The 24,522-nt window shown below is 43.7% G+C and overlaps 1 protein-coding gene across 1 annotated transcript in view; it reads left to right on the forward strand.

Annotated features, from left to right (window-relative positions):
• The window catches only part of LOC138246436 (B-cell receptor CD22-like), a 338,718-nt gene that overhangs the window by 225,459 nt on the left and 88,737 nt on the right, over positions 1–24,522 (forward strand). The window lies entirely within an intron of this gene.

Consider the following 24,522-nt stretch of genomic DNA (forward strand, 5'->3'; position numbering starts at 1 on the left):
GAGTGAGGGTGTTGGCGCAGCCAGGGCCCAGACGCACACCAGTGGGTCGGAGACTGCATTGTGTGAGGACAGGCACAGTCCTTTCGGGATTGAACAACCACTCCTCCCTCCCCCCTAGCTCAGATGGCTCATCAGGATATGCAGGCTACACCCCATCCCCTTTTGTGCCACTGTCTAGAGAGGTACAAAGCAGTCCAACTGTCAAACTAACCCAGACAGACAATCTACAAACAGGCAGAGTCACAGAATGGTTTAGGCAAAAAAATACCTACTTTCTAAAAGTGGCATTTTCAAACAGACAATTTAAAAAACAACTTCACTAAAGATGTATTTTTAAATTGTGAGTTCAGAGAACCTAAACTCCGCATTTTTATCCGCGCGTTAAGGATATTTAAAGGCAGCCCCCATGTTAACCTATGAGAGGGATAGGCCTTGCACAGTAAAAAACAAAAAAAAACGAATTTGGATGTATTTTACTGTTAGGACATATAAAACACACTAGTATAAGTCCTACCTTAAAAATACACTCCACCCTGCCCCTGGGGCTACCTAGGGCCTACCTTAGGGGTTCCTGACATGAAGTAAAAGGGAAAGTTTAGGCCTGGCAAGTGGGTTTAAAACTGCACTCACAGACACTGCAGTGGCAGGTCCGAGCCATGTTTACAGGGCCACTAATGTGGGTGCTACAACCACTGCTGCAGGCCCCCTAGTTGCATTTGATTTACAGGCCCTGGGCACCTCTAGTGCACTTTACTAGGGACTTACCAGTAAATCAAATATGCCAATCATGGATAAACAGTACAATTTACCCAGAGAGCATATGCACTTTAGCACTGTTGGTAAAGTGCTGAGAATCCTAAAGCCAATGAAAACTGGTCAGAAAAATTAGGAGGAAGGAGACAAAAAGACTGGGGATGACCCTGCAAAAAAGGCCAGGTGCAACAATGTTTAACTTAATGGAAGGGAACAGTAAATCCAAAATATCTGCCGCTCTTCTGATGAATATTGTAAGAAATGGAGGTGTTGGATGACTGGTGTGTGAGCCCAGGTTAAGCACTAACCACAATCCTTGTCAGGGTAAGGCACAAGCAACCCCCCAAATTAATCTGTGCTCAACCCCTTAGTAGCTTTGCTCAGGGCAGTCAAGCTTAATATAGAGGCAACATCTAAGCATTTGTGCAACACTTTAAACAGTAATAAAGTGAAAACATCACACAGCAAGGAACCCACACCACATTAGAAAAATAGAGTACGTTTCAATAAATAAAACAAGGCCAAAACAGCAAAAATGCAATTAGCAGAACTAGAAATATTCAATGTAAAATATTTTACTGGAAATTGTGCTAAAAAGCACATATCTGATTGAAATAGATTGGGACAAAGTTGCAGGTTCAAACTGACCGCAGTGGAGCTGGGGCCAGCTTCAGGGACCCAGTTAGGCGTGCTGAACAAAATACCTTAAATCCTTGTTTGTGGAGTGGTTCAAGGATTCACGCTGAAGATGTGTCACACAGTCAGAATTATGCATGTTTCAAGGTGCAGCAGGCTGCAATGTGAGGTCCTGCATCATAGTTGAGGATCCCATCGATGAGGGCTTGCAGTGCGATGTCTGGCATCAAGAATGTTTTGTGAAGTCGAGGCGATGCGTCCGTTCCGAGAATCTGCGATGCAGATTCTGGTGTCATGGTTGAGGCTGCCATTGAAGTGGGATGCAAGGGCCTGGAATTCCGTCCAGCAGTTCGGGCTGTAGTTGTGCTTGAAGATCCTTTGAGAATTAGCATGGGAAATGCAGATTTTCTGACCATCCCCCTTTTTTGTGCCCCCCCCCCCTTGACAGAACAACCAAAAACTTTGTGCACAAAAATAATTACTGTCATACCTTTTTTTTTTTTTTTTTTTAAACATTTGTTAAGATTCGTCAACCCAAACGGTGACAAAGATATAGGCAGGTCAAAAAATGCGTTTTCTATGGAAACATGGTCCTAACTATACCTACTGAAATCGGAAAGACCTTGTCTAAAATGTTTTACCTGTTGGCAATTAAATTGCCTTTCCCTTTTTGTCTTCGGCACTTCGAGGCTTTGTAGGAGGGTTTTATTGTGATAGGTGGTGAGATGGAGTTTCCATAGCTTATGTTCACGCTAAACGAAGGAATGCCTGCAAAGGGCTTTTCTTTCTGGGGAATTCAGAAGTATTATATCTTTGTTCAGGTTTATTTTAAAATACCACACATGTTCTCAGATCAGTGAAGCACAGATTTATAAAGTGTGCATTAAAAGAACTCTGTAGTATCTTTGTGTACATTCAAACTACCAGAATAAGCGAATTTGCACTCAGGTTTATGATAAGGTTTCTCAAACACACTGTAAAAGGAGAGGAAACTGATTTATATTTGTCTAATCCTGCACTGTAATGAAATGCCTTCTCGCACCATATGTATGACATTGTGGATGCCTTGAGGCAGTGTACCGGTCCTCGATATAGGAAGAGATGGCAATCTGTCTGAAAACTCATTCAAAGCAGGTGACAGATCATTAATAATTCTACCAGTGCAGCATCAATTAAGACAAGACCTGAAGAATTTTCTGGTCGATTGGCCACCGATTTCAACCTTCAGAATCTGACTGGATCTGAAATAAACCTGTCAGCACCTTTGTTTGAATTTCCTTCAGCATGAATGAACATGATAGTGGTAGTAATTGTTTTTTGTGGATACATTGTCAACATTTTATGGTAGATAACGTTGTTTATGTAAACCTACGTGTACATTTCTGCTAGCTTATGTTTTGCGCATGCCGTCATTTCTTTGGTGTTGAATTTACTTCTGGGTTTCTATTTTGATCCCCTACTTATAAGTGGTGTAGAGACATGTTTAACTTTCTTCCAGCCTCGTTAGCGTTTGTGTTCAAACTGCTTTAGACGTCTGTTGGCCGTTTCTAATCAACAGAAATGATAGATAATATAATAATTAAAATACATTAAGACTTTGACTGAGGCACTGCGTCACTCACCTTAAAGAATTGCTCTGTTGAAATTCCTTTCAAATATTAGTTTAGCCCAGATTACAGCATACAGACAGAAGGCATTAGCTTTATTGCGATTGTAATTCAGACTTTCCGTCATTCAACCTAACAGCCATTTGTTATTTACAGTGTGATTGACAAGACTTTGTCTCTGTGAAGTATGGGTCCACACCGGAAGAAATTATTAGCTGCTGGGAAAATGAATCATCCTTGATAGACAGCTTTTTTTACCTAATTCTGAAACCCTTTGTGGGAAAGCAGATTCTGACTATTAAAAACTCCCAGTTTCAATACTTTAAGACTACTTGTTTTTGTCTGTAAATCTCCCTACTAGAGTTTTACCCGCTGTAAGTCTCCGGTAAAAATGGAATTGAGGTGCAATTCCTAATACCGACCTTTTGAAAGAAGGTTAACTTATGTCGACAGGGTCTGCAGCCAAGTAGGGTAAGTGTGCACATGCGTACATCCTGCGAATGTCAGAATAATATGCAAAACTGTTACAGTTAATAGGGTGATTATTGAAAGTGCCAGTGCAAGGTGGTGAGATATTTTGGGCTTCTAGGTAGTAGAACCCTCTACCTTCATTTTTAAAGCTTGTGCAAAACAGGAACATGGGGACCCAGAAGAACATGTGGTGAATGAGGCTGGATCTCACAGCAGATAACTTTGTGTCTGGAGTGTGGAGGATCCACTTTGAGTTAGTCTTAAAGTTCTGGGAGTTTTTGTGGACTGTCTTTAACGATATTGACACTAGCTCCCCACCTCCTTTGTGGTGCCAGAAGAGAGTATAGCTGCTTGAGAGCCTGAAAGAAGGGGTTCCAGTGGAACGCTAAAAGTGTCTAAAACTGTGGATGTTTTGGGGTGTAATACAAACACAAAGTGGCTATGCTCTTGGTTCGCACTTCCTATGTGTACATAAAGTAAAAAGTCCAATGTCCATTGATCGCAGATAGTCCTGCCAAGGGTGCCAAACTGGTATAACACCCAACCACTTTGTGTGCAATGGTTTCAACTGAGAATCAATCAACATATATCAATACATTGTTTAGTATACCAAGGCACACCACATACATCCTGGTAGTCCAGTCATTGATGTGCTGAGTCAAATAAAGTTCAACATCAACGTGATAGAAATTGTATTCATCCAAATCAAAGTAGACGCCATAGAAAAGTAGCCAGTCCAGTGATACAACAGCCAACACGCGTTTCATCAATATGACTTTCTCTAGGCTGTAAGTTGAATGTACAAGAAAAGACGTATAAACAAGACTGTACAAAAAAACAGGGAATCTAGTTGTCATAGTAATCTAAAGCACCATTGGTGTACAAAAACTCCAACTATGAGCCTAAAAGGTGATATAAAAGAAGCAAGCCACCAAAGGGACGGTACAAAGTACCCCAAATGAGAAAAACAACATGCATTTATAAGAATGTAGCAAGCAAGACTCACTTTCAATGTGTCTTGAAAAGAAATAGAGTGCATAGTATGCGGTTATAGGTGCAGTCTCCACAGGTGACTAGGACCCTCTATCGTCCTCCAATAACCAGCCACCAACCACTAGTGTAGTAACATGCCGCAGAGCGCAAAATCTTATGTACATAGAGATGTGACCCTTACACGAGAACCAGAACAAAGTAAAGGGAAATGTTAAGAACAAAAAGGATAACATACCAAAGGTATGTGTATGCTCAAAAGTATCCGGTATGCTGCAAAGATCCCAATATTCAAAACATACCGCTGCAGGTAAGGTAGAGATTGTCCAAGCATGTAATGTGTTGCAGTTCAAATAATAGATGCGACCATGATAAGTCTGAGTGGAGAAGAAAGTAAAATGAATATCTTACATTGGCACCGAGAAGGTAAATATGTGTCATAATTTAGATGTTCCATATTTATTTGCATAAAAAATACATTCTTCTCAGCTTAGTGTGCATTTCTGGCCTCACTCACACTAGCCCTTTCGCTACCAGACAGTTGGTGGCAATTAAGTTCTAAATAGGTCCTTCTTTGTCATGTCTCTCTGTTTACTCCACCTATCTTGTTCTACATCAAGCCTCTCTCTTTACCTCTTTCTCCCTACATCGTTATGTAGTTGTCCCTCACCACCTCACTTATGCCTATTTCACCATTCCCTCAATACATTTTTCTTTCTAAACATGTCCCTAGCACTCTCTCACAACCTTACCCCTCTCTCTTTAATTCTCTGGGTGTATCTCTATTTCACTACCTCTCTGCCCATCCTTTCTCTCACCAACTCGCTGCTATGCATATATTTCTCCTCCCTGTACTTATCCTCCATTACTGTCACCTCATTTCATTACATTACTTATCCATCTCTCTGTCTCGCTCCATGTCACTTTTCACACTACTTCATATCTCTCTCTCGGAATCTCATTTCTGTAAACTCGAACTCGTTGACAAACACACACTGTTTAACTTCTCAATTCACCATGCCATTTGTATGCAGTCTTCACTACATTCCATCACTCTTCTCCTAACTGTGATAACTCAATCTCACTAATTTCCTTAATCCTTTTCTGCTACCTATCTTTATCCCTGTTATTACCTTCTTTCTCTCACAGCTCATTCTGCTCCTCTTGCTCTAATTTAGGTCACTCCTCCTATCTTATTTGTCTCTACCTCTCTCTCACAAATCTGTATCTCACCCTTTCTGCCTCATCTCATCTGTCTTCATACATCACTTCTTATCGCTGTACTTCTCATCTGTCTTTCTACTCTTAGCTATCTATCTCATTCTCTCTTCCTCATAACCCTCAACTTTATCTTCTATCTTCTCATTTTGCCCCTCTGTCTACCCTTAGATGTTTCTCCATCGTTCTCTCACGGTTTCACTATGCTACCTGTGTACCGTATCCTCTTTCAAATTCAACTCTATTTCCACCTTGCCTCCCTCTTTGTCACCTCTAGGGGTTCTCTACGTTTCATTATCACTATCTCAAGTTCTCTCTAAAATGTATTTTTCTCTCTAATTCCTTTCTCTCGCTACCCCATCTTTCTGTCTTCAACTTGCATTTCTGTATTCTCCAACTAACTCCCTACTTAAATTCAATCTTTCTCTAATTTCCTTTCCCTGGCTATCTCATCTTCCCCTCTTTAGCTTGCATTTCTAACTACCCCAACTAATTCCCTACTTCTATCAATCTCTAACTCCCTTTGCCCTCTACTTCTACTCTCTCACTGTACCATTTTCCTAACCTCTCAGATCTCTTGGCTCCTAACCCCTCTCATATCTCATGCTCAGCAGTCGGAAGTCGTTGTATATTCAGAGAAGTGCACACAGGAAAGAAGAGAGACGGCAAACAAAGAGAATTAATGAAAACAATATTACATTTCACCCAATGGATTGGTGAAAATCCTCTGAAATGTTCTTTGGTGATCCCTTATAAAGCCCAGTTGTGAAGTGGGATTTGTGATTGTGAATATCAGCTAATTGAGCAGCATGTGCCTGTCATAGTTTACATTATATATTAGTGCACTAAACCCCAAACAAGTCGCAAAAAATGTAGATCAAAGCGCAAAAAGAAATAATTTGTCCAAGCTTTCTTTTGGTACTGATTGTTCTTTAAACCAGGAGCCTTCAAAGGGATGTCTTGCCTAGGCCCCAGAATCTGTAAGATAACTTTGCTGTAATACAAGATTGTGGAAGGCTAAAATATCTATATTAGAGGTCGGGGATGCAGCAGCCAAGACATCCATGTCTCCCAGAGCCTGTCCCATACTAACCTGTTGTACAGAGCTCCCCATCTCTATACAGGAATAGCGCTCATCTGCTGAGTCTGACTACCTGCAACTGGAGCTGGTGAACCAAAACACTAGACTTTCCCTGTCTAGTTGCTAGCAGGCAAGCTAAAGTAAAAAGACCATGCAATATTGGGCCCACTGTGTGGTCCTCTAATCATTGTTTGGGTGCCATAGAGAGCACGGACACACAGAGACAACCACTCATTATTGGTGACCGCACTTATTTTTCCTCATCTAACTTTGACTCAGAGCAAGAGAAAAAAACACAGAACGGCAAAGAAAAGGCAACAAAAGGAAAGATGAATCAACAGTGACAAATCGAGAACGCAAGAATGGAAAAACCCTACGAGGTGAAATTAAGGAGCAGGGAGTGTTTGGTGAAGGATTAGGGGCATCAGGTAGAATCAGGACTACATAGACTCAGTCTTTGTCCACGACACCCTGACGTACAATGGCCCTGACCGTAGACTTCTGAGCATTATTTTAGGCCCTATCACATATTCTCCTACAAATTAGGCACTGGACATAAAAGCTTTTACAAAAACAGAAAGAAAGCAAAAACCATGGCCTGCACAACTGCATCCACGGGAATCCTGCAGGGTTAAAAAAATGATATATAAGCTCCTGAGGCTTAATAAAAAGTTGCTTATCCATGCTTGTTGTGTTCCAGAAGGAGAGTGGCACTTCAGAAACTATTACAAGGTGCTCTGCCGGACAACCGGAGCCATGGTAGGCAAACACAAGTTACTCAAGTAGTGTCTCTGAGCTCACAAATGTAAAATATAACTGTTAGTAAAGTTGGTTTTACGATTGTGTGCCTGTTTGTGGATTCCCTGTCTGGGTCAGTTTGACAGTTGGGCTGTTTGCACCTCTCTCTAGACAGTGACAGTGACCGTGACTGGGGTGTAGTCTGCATTTCCTGATGAGCCATCTGTGCTAGGAGGGAGGGGAGAAGTGGTCACTCACACCTGAAAGGGCTGTGCCTGCCCTCACACAATGCAGTCTCCAAACCCCTGGTGTGTGTCTGAGGCCTAGCCTTGGCAGGGCAGGATTTCACAAACAAGAGAGACTTTCCTTTGAAGTAAGCCTACTTCAAAGGCCAAAATGAGTATAAGAAGGACCCCCAAAACCACAGACCTTAGATCACTTCTGGACATCAAGAGGACCCTCTGCCTGGAGAAGAGCTGAGGAAAAGTGCTGCCCTGCCTGAGACTGTGCTTTGTGGAGCTATCCTGCAGTTGCTACTTCTGCCTGTGCAAGAGGACAAAAACTGGACTTTGTGTGCCTTCCTGCTTCAGAAGAAATCTCCAAGGGCTTGAAATAGAGCTCGCCTCCTGTTGTTGAAGTCTCAGGGACTGCAAAGACTTCTCTCTGACAGCACCTGGACCCTCTGCTGAGACTCCTGCCCTGCCAAGTGGTGCCCATTCAGTTCCTGGGACCCTGAAGGGAGAAGCTGGCAGAACAAGAGTAAGAAATCCACGCACAGACCAACATGCAGGGAAAAGATTGACACAACTCAGAGACGCGGCCGGAGAAAAGACGTGCAACATCACTGACTGAGGCTGGTGAGATCGCAACCTGCGCTGCGTGGGTTTCGGATCATCGTGCAGCAGGATTTCTGACACAAACATCGCTGGGCATGTAAAAACGAAGCAAGGCCTGCCCTGACCCGAGAGTGCTGTTCAGATCGATGCATCCCTCTCCTATGGAGAGAAGAAACGACGCACGCCGACTCGACCGAAGGAGAAACAGCACACGGGCTCACTTGTGAGTGATATTGACGCATTGCAAGCCCCTTTTGACGCACACTCACCCATGCTGGGTTATTTTTGATGCACCCAGGTACATTTCCACGCTAACAGCATTAGCGTTGTGTTTAAAATCACATGAAGGCTCGTTTTGTTTTTTAATTGATAACTTGACTTGTATATTTTAGATTTTTTTAGTTTTGGTCTTGTTTTGTTTAGATAAATATTTTCTATTTTTTTTAAACCTGTCTTGTGTCATTTTGTAGTGTTTCCATTAAGTTACTGTGTGTGTTGGTACAAATACTTTACACCTAGATCTCTGAAGTTAAGCCTGCCTTAGGAAATATTTATCTAAACAAAACAAGACCAAAACGGCAAAAATCCGACATACGCAAGTCAAGTTATGAATTTTTAAAGATTGAAATCAAAAATAGCGCTTAGAAACACAAAATGCTTCGATGAGGTGTTAACACGGCGTTGTGACGGAGTCGTTCTCAACAAGCCGACACCAGCGGCGCCGGACACAGTCGCATAGACCCCCAAGTACAGTACCTTTGATGAAGAGTGAAAACAATTTGATGCGCGAAGTCGGGGATCGTGGCGTTTGTGCAAAAGGTTGAATCCGCGCACTTCGAGCGGCGTCGGTCACAACGTGGTATGGCGACTTCCACGGAGTCGCAGACTTCAGCGGGGCTGCAGCTGCGTCGGGCCTGCGAAGGTCGTCGCGTTCCAGCGAAGATCACGGAGTAGGTTACAGGCGGTGTCACCGGATTCAGCAGCAGCCTCGGTCAGAAGTCGATTTCCTTGGATTTCCACTAACTTTCCTTTCAAGGGCCCAGGGACTGGATAGGGCACCGCTTGTCAGAGCAGGAGTCTCTCCAGAGACTCCAAGTGCTGGCAGAGAGAAGTCTTTGCTGTCCCTGAGACTTCAACAACAGGAGACAAGCTCTAAATCAAGCCGTTGGAGAGTTCTTCTCAAGATGGAAGGCACACAAAGTCCAGTCTTTGCCCTCTTACTCTGGCAGAAGCAGCAACTTCAGGATAGCTCCACAAAGCAGAGTCACAGGCAGGACAGCTCTTCTTCCTCAGCTCTTCTCCAGGCAGAGGTTCCTCTTGTTTCCAGAAGTGTTCTAAAATTTGTGGTTTTGGGTGCCCTTCTTATACCCAATTTCTCCTTTGAAGGTAGGCCTACTTCAAAGTAAAGTCTCTTTTGAATGTGAAATCCTGCCTCGCCCAGGCCAGGCCCCAGACACTCACCAGGGGGGTAGGAGACTGCATTGTGTGAGGACATGCACAGCCCTTTCGGGTGTAAGTGACCACTCCTCCCCTCCCTCCTAGCACAGACGGCTCATCAGGAAATGCAGACTACACCCCAGCTCCCTTTGTGTCACTGTCTAGAGAGAGGTGCAAACAGCCATACTGACAAACTGGCCCAGACAGGGAATCCACAAACAGGCAGAGTCACAGAAATGGTGTAAGCAAGAAAATGCTCACTTTCTAAAAGCGGCATTTTCAAACACACAATCTTAATATCAACTTTACTCAAAGATGTAATTTTAAATTGTGAGCTCAGAGACCCCACACTCCACATGTCCATCCGCTCCCAAAGGGAATCTATGCTTTATTCATTTTTAAAGGTAGCCCCCATGGTAACCTATGAGAGAGATAGGCCTTGCAACAGTGAAAACCGAATTTGGCAGTATTTCACTGTCAGGACATATAAAACACATTAGTACATGTCCTACCTTAAACATACACTGCACCCTGCCCACGGGGCTACCTAGGGCCTACCTTAGGGGTGTCTCACATGTAAGAAAAGGAAAGGTTCAGGCCTGGCAAGTGGGTACACTTGCCAAGTCAATTTTTGCAGTTTAAAACTGCACACAGACACTGCAGTGGCAGGTCTGAGCCATGTTTACTGAGCTACTTATATGGTGGCACAACCAGTGCTGCAGGCCCAGTATTAGCATTTGATTTACAACCCTGAGCACCTCTAATGCACTATACTAGGGACTTACCAGTAAATCAAATATGCCTATCAAGGAAAGCCAATTACATACACATTTTGTACAGTAGCACTTGCACTTTAGCACTAAATAGCAGTGGTAAAGTGCCCAGAGTAACAAAAACAGCAAAAACAGAGTCCAGCACACATCAACAACCTGGGAAACAGAAGCAAAAAGTTAAGGGAGACCCCGCCAAGGATGAAAAGTCTAACACATGTCTCTCCCCCCCCCCCCCCCCCTCACTGAAAGTGGGGAGCAACTACCCAACCGCATGGGAGTTCTCATCACTAAGCCATCAGCATTGGCGTGTTCTGTACCAGGGCCATGTTCCACCGTAAAGTCCATCCCCTGTAGGGAAATGGACCACCTCAACAGTTTTGGATTCTCGCCCCTCATCAGCTTTAACCATCTGAGGGACCTGTGGTCCGTCTAAACCCAGAGGTGAGTCCCAAACAAGTAGGGTCTTGGCTTCTTCAGCGCCCAGACCACAGCAAAAGCTTCACATTCTAAGGCACTCCACTTACGTTCCTTGGGAAGTAACCTCCTGCTAATTAAGGCTACAGGTTGATCTAGGCACTCTTCATTAGGCTGTGAGAGTACTGCTCCAATAACATGCTCTAAGGTGTCTGTTTGTACAACAAACTCCTTGGAGTAGTCGGGTGCCTTCAGCACAGGTGCTGTGCACATGGCAGCCTTCAGGGCATCAAAAGCCGTCTGGCAAGACTCAGTCCAGATCGCCTTTCTAGGCTGCTTCTTGGAGGTCAACTCAGTCAAGGGAGAAACAATTGTGCCGTACAATGTGAAAAACCTCCTATAGTATCCTATGAGTCCTAAAAAGGCTCTCACTTCAGTCTGGGTCTTGGGAGGCTCCCAAGCCAGAATGGTATCAATCTTTGGCTGTAGGGGTGCCACCTGGCCACTCCCCTCCTCGTGTCCAAAGCACACCACAGAACCCTGCCCTATTTGGCACTTGCTTGCCTTAATAGTGAGTCCTGCCTTTTGCAGGGCCTCCAACACTTTACAGAGGTGTTGCAAGTGTTCCTCACACGTGGAACTGAAGACAGCAATGTCATCTAAGTAGGCAGCACTGAACTCATCCAGCCCAGCCAACACCTGGTTGACCAACCTCTGGAAGGTGTCAGGGGCATTTTTCATACCAAATGGCATCATTTCAAACTGAAAGTGGTCATCTGGGGTAGAAAATGCAGACCTTTCCTTGGCCCCCTCAGTCAAGACAATCTGCCAGTACCCGGAGGTAAGGTCAAACGTACTTAGGTACTTGGCAGCTCCCAACCGGTCAATGAGCTCATCAGCTCAGGGGATGGGGTGTGGGTCAGTCTTAGTGACTGCATTGAGTCTCTGGTAGTCCACGCAGAACCGAAGTTCTGGGGTGGCACCAGGGGCAGCAGCCTTTTGGACCAAAACCACAGGGCTGGCCCAAGGACTGCTGGAATGCTCATTAACCTCTAGGGTTAACATTTTCGATACCTCATCCTTGATGCCAGCTCTGACCTTGTCAGTCACCCTATAAACCTTTTGTTTAATGGGTGTACTGTCCATAAAGTCCACATCATGTGTGCACAGGTGTGTGAGCCCTAGGATCAAGGAAAACAGTGAGGCAAACTGTCCCAACACCTGGTGACAGTCCCTCTTCTGCTCTGCAGTCAGGGAGGGAAAGAGGTTCACTCGCTCCACACACCCATTCTTTTACCCTGCAGACAGGAGGTCAGTAAGAGGCTCGATCTCTTCCTCTACCCCATCATGTTGCTAGGAGCATGGACAACTCTGTCCGATCAAATTGTGGCTTGAGCCGGTTAACATACTGGTCCCTCAGAGGGTTCCTGGGAGCCTGTAAGCTCACCAGGTAGGTGACTTCACTCGAACTCCACCACCTCACTTGTCCTGAAGTGCCCTAGGCTCCACTGGTGCCATCACCCACACTTTTTGTCCAGGCTGAAACTCGACCAGAGTGCCATTCTGGTCATACCAGCATTTAATGTCCTCCTGGCTTGCTTCCAGGTTCTCCTGTGCAAGACTCCTAAAGCGGGCAGTCTGGTTTCTCAGAACCAGCATGTAACTAATTACATCCTGGGGGGGGGTTTACTAGGAGCTTTTTCCAAAGCATCCTTAACCAGACACAGGTCCCCTCACAGGTGGCCATAAAGCAGCTTAAAAGGACTAAAGCCAAGTCCATTTTGAACCACCTCCCTGTAAGCGAACAGAAGGAATGGCAAGAGGATGTCCCACTTCTGCCTCAAGGGCTCTGACAGGCCCATAATCATGCCTTTCAAGGTGCGGTTGAATCTCTCAACCAGACCATTACTTTGGGGGTGGTACCGTGTGGTGAACTTGTAGGTGGCCCCACACACCTTCCACAGAGACTTCATATAAGTTGATATGAAGTTGGTACCCCTATCGGACCCCACTTCCTTGGGGAACTCCATGTGGGTAAAAACTCCCATCAAGGCACGGCCCACCAAAGGGGCAGTGATTGATCATAAAGGAATGGATTCTGGGTACCGGGTGGCATGGTCCACCAAGACCAGGATAAACCTGTTGCCCATGGCTGTTTTGTGATCCAGAGGCCCCACAATGTCAATGCCAAAACTTTCAAAGGGGGTACTGACCAAGGGAAAATGGTGGAGGGGAGCCTTACATTTCCCCCCACTCTTGCCACTTGCCTGACAAGTTTGGCAAGACCTGAATTGTGAATCAGAGTGCCTGCGCATTTGGGGCCAATAGAAGTGTGCCTCACAGAATGCTTCCCTGGTGGGCCCCCCTTCCTGCTGCCCTTTGGACAACTCAGGGACCTCACCCAGTTCAGCCACCTGTTCCCCTGTAGGCTCCGGAGGCTGGTGAGATCGCAACCTGCATGGTTTTCGTATTATCCTGCGGTGGAATTTCCGACGCAAACATCGCTGGGTGTGTAAAAACGACGCAAGGCCTGCCCAAACCTGAGAGTGCTGTTCGGATTGACGCATTGCTGTCCTGCGGAGAGAAGAAACAACTCATGCCGACCCAACTGGAGACGGTACACAGTCTCGCTCATGAATGATGTTGACACATCGCAAGCCCCCTTTTGACGCACACTCGCACGTCCGGGGTTATTTTTGATGCACCCAAGTACATTTCCAAACTAACAGCGTTAGTGTTGTGTTTAAAATCACATGAAGACTCTTTTTGTTTTTTTAATTGATACCTTGAATTGGGTATGTTGGATTTTTGTCGTTTTGGTCTTGTTTTGTTCAGATAAATATTTTCTATTATTTTTCTAAACCTGTGTTGTCATTTTGTAGTGTTTCCATTGAATTACTATGTGTTGGTACAAATACTTTACACCAAGATCTCTGAAGTTCAGCCTGCCTGCTTGTGCCAAGCTCCCAAGAGGGTGAGCGGGGGGTTAACTGAGGGTGATTCTCCTTTACCCTGCCTACAGTGAGGGTCCTTGCTTTGGACAAGGGGTAACCTGACTGCCAACCAAAGACCCCATTTCTAACAGTAATGTTCAATATTGAAAAGCCAGTGTCAAAGCCAGTAGTTCTGACTTTTCAATAGTTAAATGTGAAATATGTGTGTTACCGCCTGGGAATGTTCCTTGATCTTGAAGCATCCATTTAAGTGCTGGCCTAGAAACCACATTAGCTGTCTCACCAGCACCATGTTTTTCTAAACCATCAAATTATTATTAGTTAGTTATAGACGCAAACAGGGGCCACTTCATTCATTGGGCTGTTCATTTGGCGTCGACCCACTACAGCAGGGAGCATGAGGCACTGATTTAACCTACCTCAGACTTTGATGCTCTTCACTGTGAGTGAAGGCATTTTCTTGTGGACATCTGTATACTCACCTAAAAAAGACACTATCAATGCTTTAATTTCTGCTTTAATTTCATGTTTACTTTTGAAATAGGTCATTTATTTACTTTTTTTTCAGACAGGTGCACAAAACCGTTAGGCTCATTTTTAAATGTTTATCACTTGCACTTTTAGTGCTTATTGTATATGTTTGCAAAAACTCTGCAGGCTTGATGAGATAAGACATATTGGCTTTGTAAATACTCTATCATTGATGAATGCATTGTTAAAATCCTCTTGACAACTCAACTAGGCCTAACATTTGATCATTTCATACTACATGGTTTCCTATATGCATGTGTAGGGTATTTTTAGTTTAGTGGTTGGAGTCTGCTGGTGCACAGATAGTTTTGGATGCAACACACCTACGCAAGCTAGTATTTATCAAGAGAGGTTAGTAGATCACTAGGACATTCCATTAGATTGCACACCAGGCAGTTTCCAAGGTCTATTAGAGGGTGTTCTAGTTGATGTTTCCTTTTGTACATAGTTGTAATGTTGTGCATATTATTTATCTATGCATGTATTAAAGTACTGTACCTTTTTAAACACTATACCACTGACAAGCCATTGATTTATTGACTGATATTTGTTGCATTGCTGAGTTATGTGTTTCTACCCCTCGTACCCTCAGCCTTGGTTTGCTCTGCCTCACTAACCTGAAATATAAGTGCTAATGGACGTACTTGGTCTGCTGTAGTGTGGTTTGCGGACACCAAGTGCAAATAACCCCAGTTGATACAATTGGGTTCCAGTGACTTCTGACTGCCCTGGCACTTCTCAGTTCGGACAACCTTTTATCTGTGTTTCTCTTTGCACACTGATAGTGCTGTATCGTGTGTAACTTCCAGAAGTCAGGACCTTGCAAGCATTTCCACACCAACGCTCACTGCAAATTGGTGTAGGCACATAGACGCTGCCACATGAAGCAACAAAATAGAGAGTTCAGCCATGCTCCTGGTGTGTGGGGGAAGGATCTACATGCTGCTTATTCTTTGCCACACAACAAAGGCAGGCAGATGTAAAGAAAGAAAATCCCAGTGACCTATGGGAGATGCAGACTAAAAGGCCTTTGGGAAGAGTGGGCTGCTGAGAAGCAGCTGGTCACAGTTCAGGCACAGCATCTCTGGATGCCCTGCTATTGGAGCCAGGCCACGGCCACAGCTGGCCAGAGTCAAGCCATCATTTTCTATACCGCGAGGGTGAAAGGTAATCAAAAAAGGTGGCTTACTGTCTGTGCTGGCCAGATGCTCTCCCACCCACAATGTGTTTACTGCCTACTGGACTTTTATTTGTGTTGAAATATGTGCTACACTTTTAAAGTATTTAGTTCTGGGAAATACAGCATTTTATAGGTTCAATGCAAAGTTATAGTATTTCATAGAAACAATTGATCCACTGACCATGCATGGCTGACTAACATAGTCCTAATGCCAAACCAATCTCCTCTCTTCCACTGTACACTGATTGTGCACAACAACCTTGTTAGAAATGGGGTTTTTGGTTGGCAGTCAGGTTACCCTCTGTCCAAGCAAAAGCCCTCACTCTAGTCAGGGTAAGTCACACACTATCCAAGATTATCCTGTGCCCACCCTCTGGTAGCTTGGCACGAGCAGTCAGACTAAACTTAGAAGGCAATGTGTAAAGTATTTGTGCAATAAATCATACAATACCACCATATAGCACCACAAAAATACACCACACAGTGTTTAGAAAAATATATAATATTTATCAGGATAATTGTAGGTCAAAAAGAATAAAGTTGCAATGGAAAAATGTAGGAATATCACAGAGAAGTGATATAAAGTGTCTTAAGTCTTTAGAATATAAACAAAGTCTCTTTCAAGCACAAGTACCTGGTTGGGAGTGGAAAAATCTCCTCAGAGGGCCACAAGAGAAGAGGTGCGTGGAAAAAGAGTGTGTGCGTTGATTTCTCCCCAGCACACACGGACTTGCATCGTTATTTTCCATGCGGGGAAGTCGGCGTCGTTTTCCGGCGCGCGGACAGTCTCTTTCTGTGGATCGCAGGGATTACAAGATGTCCCGGGTCTGTGCGTGGATTTTCCTGCTTGTTCTCCGGCTGCGCGTCGGTCTGCGGGGCTGCGCGTCGAAATTACGATCTCACGGCAGGCGTCCCGTCGATTTCTCCTCTAGACTTCGATCTGCGGGTCTGCGCGTCGAAATTACGATCTCACGCAGGCGTCCCGTCGATTTCTCCTCTAGACTTCGATCTGCGGGGCTGCGCGTTGAAATTACGATCTCACAGCAGGCGTCGCGTCGATTTCTCCTCTAGAGGTCGGGCGGCGTTGTCCTTGCGAGGCCATGCGTCGGATCTTCGATCGTCCCAAGAGCGTTGCGTTGATCAGCGTCGGAGTGTGGCGTTTTTCTCGCTGCGAAACAAGCTGTGCGTCAAAATTTTCGGCGCACGGAGCGTCCAAGTAAAAGAGAGAAGTCTTTTTGGTCCTGAGACTTCAAGGAACAGGAGGCAAGCTCTATCCAAGCCCTTGGAGAGCACTTTCACAGCCAGACAAGAGTTCAGCAAGGCAGCAGGGCAACAGCAAGGCAGCAGTCCTTTGTAGAAAGCAGACAGGTGAGTCCTTTGAGCAGCCAGGCAGTTCTTCTTGGCAGGATGTAGTTTCTGGTTCAGGTTTCTTCTCCAGCAAGTGTCTCATGAGGTAGGGCAGAGGCCCTGATTTATACCCAAATGTGCCTTTGAAGTGGGGGAGACTTCAAAGAGTGGCTAAGAAGTGCACCAGGTCCCCTTTCAGTTCAATCCTGTCTGCCAGGGTCCCAGTAGGGGGTGTGGCAGTCCTTTGTGTGAGAGCAGGCCCTCCACCCTCCCAGCCCAGGAAGACCCATTCAAAATGCAGATGTATGCAAGTGAGGCCGAGTACCCTGTGTTTGGGGTGTGTCTGAGTGAATGCACAAGGAGCTGTCAACCAAGCCCAGCCAGACATGGATTGTAAGGCACAGAAAGATTTAAGTGCAAAGAAATGCTCACTTTCTAAAAGTGGCATTTCTAGAATAGTAATATTAAATCCGACTTCACCAGTCAGTAGGATTTTGTATTACCATTCTGGCCATACTAAATATGACCTTCCTGCTCCTTTCAGATCAGCAGCTGCCACTTCAACAGTATATGAGGGCAGCCCCAATGTTAGCCTATAAAGGGAGCAGGCCTCACAGTAGTGTGAAAACGAATTTAGGAGTTTTACACTACCAGGACATATAACTACCCAGGTACATGTCCTGCTTTTTACCTACACAGCACCCTGCCCTAGGGGTTACCTAGGGCACATATTAAGGGTGACTTATATGTAGAAAAAGGGGAGTTCTAGGCTTGGCAAGAACTTTTAAATGCCAAGTCGATGTGGCAGTGAAACTGCACACACAGGCCTTGCAATGGCAGGCCTGAGACCAGGAGAAGGGGCTACTTAAGTGGGTGGCACAACCAGTGCTGCTGGCCCACTAGTAGCATTTAATTTACCAGCCCTATGCCCATAGAGTGCACCTTACTAGGGACTTATAAGTAAATTAATAGTCCAATCAGGTATGATTCCAGGTTACCATGTTTTAGGGGAGAGAGCATATGCACTTTAGCCCTGGTTAGCAGGGGTAAAGTGCGCAGAGTCTATAAACCAGCAAAAACAGTGTCCAAAAAGTGGAGGGAGGCAGGCAAAAAGTTAGGGGTGACTACCCTAAGGCTGTCAGGTCTAACAAACCTAAAATCGCAAATGTGCTTCCTCTTCCTTTTACCCTTTAAGTTGTGGGGGGGGGATTACTAAATTTTAGATTCATAACACGAGTTAATCTTGCACTATTTTGCTGTTCACCTGTCTGGATTTGGAAGGAATGTAGAATCACCTTCAAATGTGGCACGGTGGCACCTATCTTTCTGATGGTTCATCTAGTTCTTTTCAGCTATGTGATAAATCTGTTACATTTACTACTTTGCTTTTTCTTCCTCGGTGCAGGTGGTTGGATCTTTTGGTGCAGGGAGGTTCTTAATTTTTCCAGCTCCTCTCGGCTCCCACCATGTAGTGATGTCTTGTAGGGGCCTCGGATCTATGCTGTGATTTCTGAAAAGTATCCCAATATCCTATGTGATCCCACCATATTTCCCAGCACGACCGTGGATGGGGAACTCGTGTAAAAAATAAAAAAATAAAAATGTTGGCCCTTCGTGGCATCAGAAGGTATTACTGAATATAGAGTCCTCTTTCCTCAGTGTACCCTGCTCCCGACAGTCACAGAGGCCAGAGCCCCAGTTCAAACTTTTGATTTAAACTCTGCGGGTGCACTTAACCTTGGTGGCAGCAAGATAGCCGTGCCATCAAAAAGTGGGCACTCCGATCTGTACCTCACTTTAATGAAGTGGCAAAGTGCTACACACCAGTCGTACTTTAAAGCGTGCCGAGTCGTGTCTCATGGTAGTGCAGTGCACAAGTGACGGTCTGAGTTCGCCACACATCCGCTGGCCATGAGCTACAGAAAGTGATCCAGATCTTCTGCTCTGGTAAGTGGAAACACACTACCAGCCAATCAGGCTGTGATGCTCTTATTCCAGGTGTGACATTCTTGCAGTTTTAAATCCAGAGAGACCTGCGAGTATTGAAACCTAGTGAACTATTTCTGATGTTAGTTAAGAAATAACAGATGAAGGAACACACAGTTTCAAATAATGGTAACTGTATTGAATTTAATTGAATTTGGTTAGCAAAACTTTATTTCCTCTATCTTAACACGTCAGAATATTCAGCTTTTTCTGCTAAATCACGTTTGACTTCATAAAGCATTTGTAAGATATTGCTTACCTGTGGCACAAAATATTGTTTCAAAGGGTTTAAATAGAAGCCATTATGTAATATGTTAACCGAAAAGATGACATACCAGGAGTTTAAAAAATAATGTATGCATAATTATAATAATTACAGCTCATTATCCAAATTAACAATAACGAGGATACTTAAATATTAACAATAAAAGTTAATACTTAACTTAAAATATTTATTATATGGTTATACAACAAGCTCTCCCTGTATAGGTACAATTACGAAATATTTGTCAAATCTCAATCTGGTATATCACACATGGTATGCTACATCTTAAGCGATATAAATCGCCTCCAATTCACACAAAACCTTGCCATATATCTGTGCGTTTCTGTGCCGTACACAGTCCCACGTCAGTATCCGATATGTTCCGCCTGGATGCCGTACCACCAGATATAGCGCTTGCAGAAAATAAAAGGAAAGCGCCAATGTCGAGTTGCAGTGTTGATTAGGACCAAGGTAGAGTTTCAGGCTGGCTGTGATGGAGCATACCTCGTATACACAGTCACAGCTGGATTTTGTAGTTGCTGGGCTCCTTGGCCGCTGGTGTAGATTTGACATTGTGCCCTGGACCAAGTTTTTGTCTTCATGCTCAGTCACTTTTTGGTTGTCTACGTCAACTAGCAGGACAGCGCTAGAATCGATAGCCTTTATCTTGGCGTCACACTGCACTAGTTTACAGCGCAATAGTCAGTGACTAGGAAGACAAACATAGTTTTCGTCCCCACTTCATTGTATTTCTATTATTTAATATTACTGTCCATTTTAATACAATTTATTTTTAATATGTCTTTGATATTTCTCGGTCTCTTAAATATATACTGAAATCCTTTTCCATCCACTTTTGAGTCGTTTGTTCTGCCTGTCATTCCTTGAAATACACGGTGGTCTCTTGAACAAGGGCAACTAGGCACTGTTCTTGTAAACAAGTTAACAAGTCACAAGTTGCATAAAGCACTAGATAGAGAAATTTGAAGGCGAGTAATTGGTTAACGGAAAGAAGGGAATTCCTTTTGCGCTGTTATCCCAAGGGAGACGAGACCAATCCAATAATCTGAATGAAATTTGTGGTTCACGCATGTGCTCGATGAAAGACAAAAATGATGATGATGATTTAGGTGTAATCAGTGGAAATCTGTTATCAGGACCCAAAGGTTGATGTCATGCAGCCATTGCCAAAATGAGAAGAAGAAACCCACAATAACAAAACCTTTGGCTGGATTCTACTGGTTGTCATCATTCTGGCTGTGTGGTCAGTGGAAAATCACATCAAATTTGTTTGGGATATGCTGATCTTATCTGTGTTGAGTGGCCCTTCCTAAATGGAATCAAAAAAGCCTCAGCGAGTCAAAGTAAGATTAACTACCTGCCAACCACTGCCCGCTCAAATGGTTACACGTAGTGAGTTAGGTTGTCCGTTCGGTGAATATAGCTATTATAGTGTTTAAGAGGGAGGTTAACGGTGCTTAATTTGTAAATTAAAATAAAAAACATGCTGGTGCCCAAAGCTCTCCTGTGAAAACACTCGGCTGCTGCATTTAAATGTGTGAGCACTGACTACTGAGGCAGCGTAATCCTAAATCCGTCTCGGGCCTCTATAATCAATTTACAGCCATTCCCTGCCCTTTTAGCCTACTCTTAAATCTTTCTGCTTTCGCCCATTGTGACGATTTTTCGTTTTTCCTTCTCCGTCTTTCCCATATGTCTTTCTTGCTCGCAGTAACTGCCTGAAGCAGAAAATAGCTGCCGGTGCCCTCCACTGGCAACCACCGGGGCAAATTAAGTACTGGAGGTTAAGAACCATTCTTCATGGCACCTAGGTTAGTCCATCACATACATTTGGGGTAGAGGGATTACTCCAACAGTTTTCTAACAGATTGGGTTATATGCTATATGTAAATTATTGGTTGAGGTTCTGGATAGGATCAGTGAAAATGCTTGTGCGTGATTTGTCGTTTAAAAGGGAGGTGTAGAGGCACGTGAGTCCTAAAGGTGTATGAGTGAGTGTGGTCTTGAATGAGAAGTATGTGAAAGTCATTGAGCAAACCTGATGACTGTTTGTGTTGTGCGGTTCATGGAGATGAGCAACTGGAGGATACTGTAAAGTTTTACAGGGAGACTTGAGGAAGGAATTACATGGTTGAGGTCCATTTTAATGGCAGAGGGTCACTGGTTATTTGTGAAAGTCAGGGGTACATGGAATTTCCGTCAACAACGGAATGTGCACAAAATAGTTTGTGTTTTGTCGGTAGGGTGTCTTAGCTTGTGAGTAGTGTTGAAAGTTGACACATTTGCAGCGGAGGGTTGATAGCATGCAGTGCCTATTGTAGTGTCTTGCTAGAGGAGGCAATGAGTCTGGAACAGCAAAGATAGATGTAGATCTTTATAAATCAAGGTTGGATATCAAGAAATCACATTGTCACATTGGATATGAATTTCTATTTGCTTCTAAATCTATGGATAGGATTCTGGATGCACGTGGTGTCATGACAATAGACGTGGATAGTATGAAAGAGAGTGTGTTGTGTGTGATACAGATTTGGAAATGAGGTTGAGGTGTAGGTGTTAAGTGTGTTTAAAGAGGACATTTTCAGAGAATTACTTTCAAATTGGGTTGATAATGTTAGCCCGTCAGACCTTAATAAGTTTACTTACAAGGGGATGCGAATAGGTCGATGTACCTTTTGACTCACAATTAAGAAGTTCTTACCATAGCTCCAGTACATACCAATAATGAATACACAATAACCAACAATCAGTAGTAATCAATAAAATAAATAATCAGTGGAGTCAGTAAATGTCACGCACCATGACCTTTCAGCCATGAATAACCAGACCTCTGGTAAAAGATTAGTAAGTTTATTTTCCTATAATAACAATGCTAAGGCCATGTAGATTAGTCTCAATATCAAATGAAACTCCTACAAAAACAACGCTGGTTGTCCAAAGCAGCGGAAGAAATGCAACCTAATCAAGGTTTGAACCACAACACATTCTAGAGTTACAGTGCAAATCAATAGCAGAGTCAGTTGCGTTAATGAAATGATATACATGTAGTTAAGCAGAGAAATCCATCAAACATCTGTCTTTTCTGTCATCAGCCAGAATCCTCAACTAACATCAGATTAGCATCAGCATGTTGGGCTTCATGCAAAACAATTTAGGAATGCAAATTTGGAAAACATCTAGCTATGGATCTATCAAAACAGCTCAGTTGGTACCTAGAAAGAAAAAGCAAAAATGCATGATAATCACATTTCAATTTTATACCTATCCTCAGTATGGGTCAGCAAAGCAGAATCAGTCTTCAGCCTCAGGTTATCAGTCGGTCAGCAAAGCATCAGGCTCTCAGTCAAGGAATATGAGCCCAAATTTTGATATGAATGTCTCTCTCCTAAAATCTCGAATCTCTCCTAAAGTTCTGTTCTCCTCTCCAGTCTGAATCTTTTCCCCTCTGCAGCGGCGTTATAACAAATTCACCTAAACTATCCCCTAATTCCGTATTGTTCAGTTAATCGTATGTCATTACTTTGTCCAATAATATTTCTATACCAAATCTGTGAATTCTAATATTTCACCATTCCCATACAGTTGATTGGTTCACTTTACGATGTTCTCATCATCCGACCTGTCAGGTAACAATATTGTTGCAGCTTCCACTCGAGTCAGTATCTTCTTTGTTCTTGTCCTGGGAAAGTCACCCTCACACACATTACACATAAAATGTTACATTAGCATGAATATCATCTCATAGCAATCGGTTCTCATGGAAAGCTTCTTTTAAGCATTTTTAACAAGGCAATTAACATTTCACAGTTTAATTCACTTGATCAGCATTTTTATTAACCGCTAAGAAATACAGCTTCTGCATGAGGCCCGGCAAAATAGGCCAAGACACTTGCTAAGTTAAGGCCTACAGTTAATAAGCTAAATAATACTTCAAAGCTGTTATTATGAGATACTACTACATTAATCTAATACCTCTTCATCGTTTCATATGTATTCATCATTAATTAGTACATTTCGTGAACATTGGTGGCCATTCATCAAGGTCACATTTTCAAATGAGTGCATTAATTTTCTACTTTATTTAATTTTCTACATAAACTCAATATTCAAAATACATAAACACTCAATAATACACTTTATTAAAGACACCTGCACTAGCAATATCAAAGTTGAAATTATGGTTTGCATGGAGGAGATGGAAGTTGGTAAAAGCTACTGAGCTACGTTGAAGCCTTCAAAGGTTTTAGTTTTAGGACAGAGAAGGTGGAAAGGAGAAAGATGCAAATTTAGCAGAGGGAGGAGGGGAAATGAACTCAGGTTCTAAGGGAAATGTGGTGGTTTGTGGATTGTAATGTAAAGATACAGACGTGTTAAAGGACAAAACCTGTCCTGTGTGATTGAAGAGGCCATTGTCAGTTTGCTTGGCTGATGGAGATGCTGAAACTAAGGCTCCTATTTATGTTTAAAAAAAGGTTGAAAAGTACAGACTGTGGAGGGGTGGGAAATGAAATTATTAGAGTCTTGGCCTTAAATGTGCAAATGAAGATGTTTTGGGCAAGATTGACTGCTTTTAGAGTATAGTGAATTTCTAATGTGGATATTTACAGCCTGATTTAGATACTGGCTGTGAGGTTACTCCGTCACAATGTGATTTAGATTTTGGCGGATGGGATATTCGTCACTGTGGTGATGAAGTAATCCCTTTGCCAAACTTTAAACCAGGCCCTTAGTGTTAAATAAAGGTGTATAAATGTTGTTGTGGCGAAGCTGGAATTATGAGAAGTTCTGAGTTCTTGTTTATTGGGGGTAGATGCATTAATGGAAAATGAGTGTTGCTTGGAAGCTTGATCCACAGGCAGTCATGCACTGTGGCTCCTAGTCGACGACGAGCCCTATGAAGTTGGAATTGGGAAGGAGGCCAGAGAGCAGGGGCAGCCCCTCTGTTTTGGCGGAGCAGAGCCGCCCCACTGCTGAAGGGCAGCTGAAAAAAAAATGAAAATTAAAACTATTTTATTATCTTTTTATTTTTCACTATCAAGTAGGCCACTCTAGGGTGGGACGGGGCCATACTTTGTGTCAGCAGCAGGGAGGAGGAGGTGCACTTTAAATGTGCATGTTGGTTTGACTGTCCATCTTAGGAGAGCCAAACCGACATGCGCACTTAGAACTCTCCACCCGGGGTGTGTTGCAAAGTCTCCTGCAGAACCAGCACAGGCTCCCACTCTGAGCGGCATTTCAGCCCACTCAAACCAATCCCGGTGCATCTCTTATGCTGGGTAACAGC

The sequence above is a fragment of the Pleurodeles waltl genome, chromosome 7, assembly GCF_031143425.1.
Source record: "Pleurodeles waltl isolate 20211129_DDA chromosome 7, aPleWal1.hap1.20221129, whole genome shotgun sequence".
Taxonomy (NCBI): Eukaryota; Metazoa; Chordata; class Amphibia; order Caudata; family Salamandridae; genus Pleurodeles; species Pleurodeles waltl.